Source organism: Zophobas morio, unplaced genomic scaffold, assembly GCF_036711695.1.
Source record: "Zophobas morio isolate AGI-343-1 ecotype UQ-CSIRO unplaced genomic scaffold, CSIRO_AGI_Zmor_V1 ptg000266l, whole genome shotgun sequence".
Taxonomy (NCBI): Eukaryota; Metazoa; Arthropoda; class Insecta; order Coleoptera; family Tenebrionidae; genus Zophobas; species Zophobas morio.
This window is the reverse complement of record NW_026972370.1, coordinates 46,283-53,744: the sequence shown is the minus strand read 5'-3', so window position 1 is coordinate 53,744 and position 7,462 is coordinate 46,283. Positions and strand designations below refer to the sequence as shown.

Sequence of the window (7,462 nt, the reverse complement as noted above, 5' to 3'; positions counted from 1 at the left end):
CGACGGAAAGGCATCCATAGTAAGACTGCAGGAGACAACGTTCGACCTCACTGTGCAATTGATATTTTATACAATCGAGTGATTTCCCTGGCTGCACTTAGCGCACTTGGCAAAAAAATAGTCCGGAAACCCTTGACTTTGTATAGTCAGGTAATCTTTTTCGCACTTATTTTCTGAGTCGAGTAACGTGTCCGTTCTGTGCGCTTCGCTTAAAACGTTGACAGCGAGGACACTGCCCCTTAAGGTTATTTATATATTATGAGTTGGCGTCCTCCAGTCAAGAATATACGTCCTCATTCCCATTGTAAGAAAGGGTCGAAGAGTAAACTCCAGTAGTAAGGAAAGTCAACCTTTAACAGTCTTCTAGTAGAGAGCACATTAGTTGCATTTTTTATTCAATACATTGAAATTTATTTGTAATTATTTTTATTAAAATTATAATGGCTATAATATTATAAATGTTATTACTATTATTATTATTAATATCAATACTATTCTTATCACTACTAATTATTGGCGGTAGTAGAGGAGAAAGTATAACCAAAGTATTCAGTATGTCAGCTAAATAGGATAGGGCCCACCAGGGTTTTTGTCTCCTATATTTGGTAAACCATCGAAGGGCGTAGGTTATTATCGTAGATAGCAATTTGTTTGAGTGAGTGCTGGTCTACACAAAACATTTTTCTGCGTTGTTTTTAATAAAAACCGTGATAAATTCAAACTTACAGTCTCCTTGCGGAAGCACGTTCCTTAAAACCACGGGCGTTGGTACACAGTCGAAGAAAATTACCTCGTAGGGTTTTTAGCCTATTTAAGCGTTTCATAGAAGATTAGATCCAAGCAGAAGACGCCTACGTAAGTATAAGTCTTAACATGCATTTATATAGAAGCAGCTTATTACTAAGGTTTAACTTGCTCTTTTTATATAGTAGGGGGGTATAAAAGATGACTAGTAGTTCAAAATTTTTTCAGTTAAGTAGTCCCGGTGAGGGTCCCACTTGAACCTGTAGTCAATAATTACACCTAAAAACTTAGCCAGCGGACACCAGAGGGGATCTTTATCAAGAATGGTGAATTGCTCACAGGGCGACGTTTTCATTTATAGACTTGATTACTGCCTGTTTTTTGATAATTTTTTACATACTCACGGTTGGTAGACTTCTAATCAAAAAAATTTTTGTATGTGCCACTATTCGCCGAACAAGAAAAGGTTTTCCCAAAACTGATCTAAAAGCAGATCCGAAACTACGATTGTCAGAAAGCGACGGTGTCATAAAAGACAAAGTGGGTATTCCAAAAGGAAAGATCGAGGCAGAAAATCTGTTTGCGTTGCAACTACCATGTGTACAATCCGCTAGAAAAGAATGTTATGCAATGTTGGAGATCATTTGCCTATAGGAGGCACGTCGAGAAGTTGCGCTTTGTGCAGTACTGCAAAAAATCAAAAACGTAGTGCAATTGTTTGTATCAAATGCGAAGTGACTCTATGTTTAGAAATGTTTCGTGCCCTTCCACAATAAATCAGAAGGTCTGAAATGAGGCTGTATTTTTTTGAAAGAATTTTGTTTATTTTTACAGAGCATTAGTATTGTCTCTTAAGAAGACTGAAATGAGATGATATTTTTGTAGAGAATGTATTATTTACATTAGGCATTAGTACCTGTACCGTAGGTATAAAAATAGAGCTTTATTTCAATTTTTCTTTTTATTTTGAACGAGAATATATACCTATATTTTTTAAAAATAATTGTTCTTACTTTTTGCAATTGTATATATTTATAGAATACAATTTAAGGTTTTCGTGATACTATATGCACACCAATAAGTGTGGCAAATATTCTAAACCAGTAAACATTACTGATGTATTATCAGCTATACGGTTACTGTAAACATAGTAACCCTACCCTCTTTCAAAAATATAGAATCAAATTTTGAAAACAAATATTGAACTTTAAAGTATATTTTCAACGTAGAAAGTGATTTTTCCGTTTGCAAAACTCCCCAAAAAAAATTGATGACTAAACTTTAGAAATTGTCTTGAGGCAGAATACATAGCAATGGGTAATGCCTTCAAAAGAATAATTGCAATAGAAAACCTTATCAAAAACTACTACTTGATATAAGAATCAAGTTAACATTCTTACACCGACACCGAAACAAAAGATTGAGACACGTGGACGTGGCATACTACGTTATATACAAATTTAGCGCGACCACTATACTATAACTTATATATTAACGACCCTTAATAAGGCTGGTATTCTAACAAAATATTTACAAAAATACGAAAAAAATACATATATAAATATTTTAATTTGAGCTTCACTTAAAAACTAAAAAACGAGCATTTGATTATTTGTGTACCAATTTTTACTGATTCCTCGAGTTCTTTTTTTTTTAATAAATACTACGAAGCTCTTATAATATAATTAATCCCGCAAACTTTTTTTATTAATTTTCTTTTCGCATATTTTATTTATTTTATAAAAATATTTCATTTTTAATTTCCTATATTTTTAATAATTATTTTATTATAGTAAAGTAGCTTGCTTGCTTAAATACGTACAAAAACCTAGTTAACGTCAGATGGTTGTGAGTTAGGCGCCTACACCCACATTGTTAAAGACAAGGAGCTTATAAGCAATGTAACTTACGACAAAATCGTTATTAACCCAATTTTTCAAAACTTATTTGAGTAGATAAATAAATTGCCTTGATCACAGAAAAGACCATTTTAATAACTACTTTAAACTTAACCTAATCTCTGTAGTAAGCTTAAAAAAAAGGTTACTTTGAGATAACATAAGTTTTTATAAGAAAAATAAAATAACATTGTAGCACAAGGGAATAGAAGAGAGGAACTAGATTTCACGAAATACGAATATAACATAGTATTAAAAAAAGGAATATTGTAAGGTCCAAGAGTGTTAAATGTTTGTAAGAAGTATTTCTTTTTGACAACAAAAATATTTTTCAAACAACCCCTACTTCTTTTTCTTCCTTCTGCACAAAGGGCACTACCTACTAAACCGCCTTTACTATGAATCCTGAATAAAAGATCTAAAATTTAGAAAGCAGTCCTAACTCCGAAACCAACAACATTATAATGCAGTTGTTGAAGGTAAAAACTATGAACTAAATAGAAAACAAAACCCATTAAAAAAAACCTAGCTTATACTAAAGAAGTTCTTCAATGATGCAAACAATATACAAGACCAAATACTTCAGAAAAACCTTGCGTTTAGATCAACCTCTTTCAGTACGATAGAAAACAACGCTATTGAATTTTCAAGTAAAATTAATTAATTCAGGTCACTAAATAACAAGCCTAAAAAAAAAATTCGTTATAATAAAATATGTAAACATAATAAAAACGGTCGGATACAATACAAAAATATCAGCAGATATAAAAAGCGTTGAATATGAAGAACAAGTGCGAATAAGTAAAACTATTAGGTCTACCTTGCTTAGATAAAATAGGAAATAACACCGTTAAATTATTAACTAATATCACTTAGTCCAGGTCAGTTAATATCTAACCACAAAAGCATATAGCCATTATATTGCAAAATCTAAACCTTATAACATGTCAAATAAAATTGAAATTCATCAAGATATAATTACAAATATATTAGCAGGTTGAAAATGCATTGATGAGGATGAAAAAGACTGCCAACAGGAATAACTACCAAAGAATTTGGAACGCATTACAATGAGAAATAGCAAACAGGACAACGCATTATGAAATGTACGCAAGCAACCCACAAGTACACTAAACAACACTAAACCACACAGAAACTAGAATTAAAAGAGTTAATTAAGGACACCGTAACATTTCTATGTAAACCAAATATTTATTATATACAAATAGGGTGATTATCGATTCCGTTACATCTTTTAAATGGAACGGAATTAAACATGTTTATTCAAATAATCTTGCATTTAATCTAATATATACATAAATGGAAATACTTCTTCAGCCTTTTGTAAAGTGACTTAAACGGCTTCATTACCGCAATAAAACATAGATCTGTGGTCACCCCCAGCTGAGGCTTAGTGTTCAAAGTTTTTAACTCGATCGAGTGCCAGGGACTGTCCTTAGTAAATAAGTAAAGTAAATAATAAAACAGCTCCCGTTTCCCTTTTCTCCTTTTTCATTTGACGGTATTATTCCAGTGCAGACAAAAAATACTCTCTAAAGATGTTGCAGACAACGTGATAAAAAAAACACATTTACGAATGCTTTGTTAATTCATAATACTTTAACACATTCTTAAGCGATACAATCATTAGACTAAATACTATTATAAAATAGCAGTTAAAAACAAACTTACATAACTATTAGAGCACAATGGTTTCGAGACGTTATTAATGGGTTGTATTCCTAACGATCAAATTATCTTAACTACATGGCGGGTACACATTAAATTTGATATATGAACAAAGCCAAAATAGTTTCCAGAGGAATTCAGCAAATTATTGCCACTAATTATCAAGCACTTTTTTCTCCGTGGTTATCCAAATCTTTTTCAAACTACAATTAATTCTATCTAGCATATGCAAGTTGGCCCTCCATGCAGTAGACACAACAACGGCATTTTTACACACTGAATTACAAAAATCTTTATCTGTGCATACACCACAAGGAATGTTTTTATTAAAAAATAAATTATCCTATCTTCAAAAAAGACTAACTAAAAATGTACTTTAAAAATTAATGTTTCCCTCTACAGCCTTAAAGAGTCAACAAGTCCTTTTATTGATAAATACGGAGAATCTTTCTTTAAGAGTGCGATTTTTCTTATTATAAATAGAATCTACTTACTTTTACTACAGACGTTACTACCTTCCATAATATAGCTAGACTCATTATTTATTCGAAAATATATTACTTGTTATCGTCGACATTTGTTTAAGTTTGCCGGTGTAGGCAACTCTAGGCTCTAAAGTGGCTGGCATTTTGAAAATATATATTCGTTACGTTTATTTTTATTCCATTCCTACAATTAGCCCAATTCTAAATGCGTTTTGCTCTTTATAGGTATACTTGGTGCTATCAATAATTTTATGAGTTGAATACAATTTCATTATTAGCTAATGATAACCATATGAATAGGTAATAATTCTTTTATAAAACCATGAAGTTATAATAGTCTTTAAATTTAAAAAGGTGTAATAATGGGTATTCGACTTGTAAAAAGTATCTTAACAAAGCTTTAGCACAATTACATTTAACATAAAGTTATAATAGTCTTTAAATTTAAAAAGGTGTAATAATGGGTAGTCGACTTGTAAAAAGTATCTTAACATAGCTTTAGCACAATTACATATAACACTCCGAAACGAGTCGCGCTGTGGCGTCCTCGTTGGTATAAAGGCCAAAACTAAAGACAGATCCCGAGTTCGCTCGGGGTCTCCGGGTTCGATTCCCGGACGAGGAAAACTTTTTTTACATTTACTCTACTTTTTTGGCTTCCTTAAAGTCGGAAGCGTATAAGCTAAAAATATTTTCTCCTTGTCAGTTAACTAACATTAAAATAGTTATCAGTATATTTTGATAATTTAACTCTCAATTTTTTTTAGGTATTTTTTTTATTGAATGGATTCTTATTTAAAGTTACGTGGAGACTTGTAGTTTCGAATCTTTGTCTTGGAAGCTTTTTTTTTATAATTTTGTTTTTATAGTCTAACTTAGAGCATTACTACTTTATTATTTATTATTTATTGACCTTATATATTTTTATTAAAATTTTCCTTGTTCAGTTAGGCTTCATAGTTGGGAAGGACGCCAATCGTTGAAAAGGTGCTTAGGGAGAGATCACATCTCTAATTTGTCTGTGTTATTCAGTTTTAGTTACTATTTTTTATTTAATTATTTATAGCACCAGCTTACTACAGGCGTGTATAAAATCAATTGCTGCTTGATCCACTTTCCCTCTACTAATTTAGGGTGCGGAAGCCACTACTTTCCTAACAATTGAGTGCGGCGTAAAAGAGGACGGATGTGCTTCATCACCACAGGTAGGCGTTATTTCGACTGGTATGTTGCAATATATATAATATAATATTTCTGCGTTACCTTACATTTCTTTATATTTATAACTATAGTATTAAATATAGTGGAACTACAACATTGCTATTTAGTTTTATCATTTTTAAGGACAACTCGATCGAATGTATATTTATGCTTTGCATATTTTGTAAAAAACATCATAGTAAATTGAATAGTTATTATAACTTTAACAAAAGTAATTTATTTTTTTAAATCTTTTTTGTTTATTCAAATTAAATTTATTAAAGTGAAAACGAAAAATTTGATAAAACTTATAATTTTATAAAAACTGTTCAACAACAAGTAGTAATTTTGTTATCATAATAACAACTGGTTTCTAAAGCAAGGGTAACTTGACAACTTTAAAGCGTAGCGCAACTAAAATAAAACTTAACTAGATAACGTATAACGTATATTGGAGGCAATCTTTGACCGTTATTAGACTTTTTGTCGATAGCATACTTAATGTCGATAAATTCTTGAATAGTTAAAAACCCTTTTAGACACCTCTAGACTTGGGTAGATTTCTAGTGCCAAGGAAAATACAAAATACAGAGGTTGCCCTATTACAAGAACAATATTCAGAGAGATCTATAAGAAAAGTAAGGCTTGTGATAATCAATAGAAGCTTGAGGGTGGCCGGCTTATATATAGTACTAGTAAATAACACTAAATCATAGCGACACGTATCATTATGTTTATCATATAGTTAAACGCACCATTATGTACCGGTCATCGATACAAGTTCAGTTAATTAGCCAAACGTTCTTCGATTTTCAAATGGCTTTGGGATAAGTTTAATGCTATCTGCCTTACTCATCAACCAGTCTTCATTAACTCGAACAAAAGTTAGTTTACTAGTCAACTTAGCAGGTATGCACCAAAGTTCACCAATAGCTTTTCATGATCTTTCTAGGCATGTTATGACAAATTGCTCCGGAAGGCGATTCCAGTGCTCGTCGCGAGGGTAAGAATTCAAGTTAATTAACGTGAGACTTAACACAAGTCAACCTTGGAATGAATTTAGAATGATTTAAGTCTAGTTAATGAATCCGAGGGCACCAAGCACTAGGCAGATTGTTAACCATAATGTTTCATCCAAAGTTACAGGGAAGCAAGCATCTGCCTGAGAACTGAGCAAACAGACGCCTTTTTGTCAATTTTAAAAGTAGTTCTTTCGAACAGGGCATGACACCACTCTGGCACCTTCCGCTGCACACGCCTACCTGAGCTTATTTGCTCCCAAAGTAGGTACTATAATCACAACTGATTTAATCACTACAGTGACCTTTTTGTAGTTGCATTAGCTAATGACCAAAGTAAAACCTTTGCAAGTCATAGAGGGTGACATGACCCAAGGGGAATGAGCCCACATTAAGCATGTGTTTCATCAACAGATGACGAACTTTC

At 32.1% G+C, this 7,462-nt stretch overlaps 1 long non-coding RNA gene across 1 annotated transcript; it reads right to left on the bottom strand.

Moving 5' to 3' along the window:
* LOC135119489 (uncharacterized) lies at positions 1–802 on the bottom strand. The gene is made up of 3 exons (XR_010278241.1): positions 727–802; positions 542–667; positions 1–360 (listed from the first exon to the last, which is right to left on the bottom strand). It is a non-coding gene; the product is annotated as an uncharacterized LOC135119489 (long non-coding RNA).
* Positions 803–7,462: the final 6,660 nt, after the last annotated feature.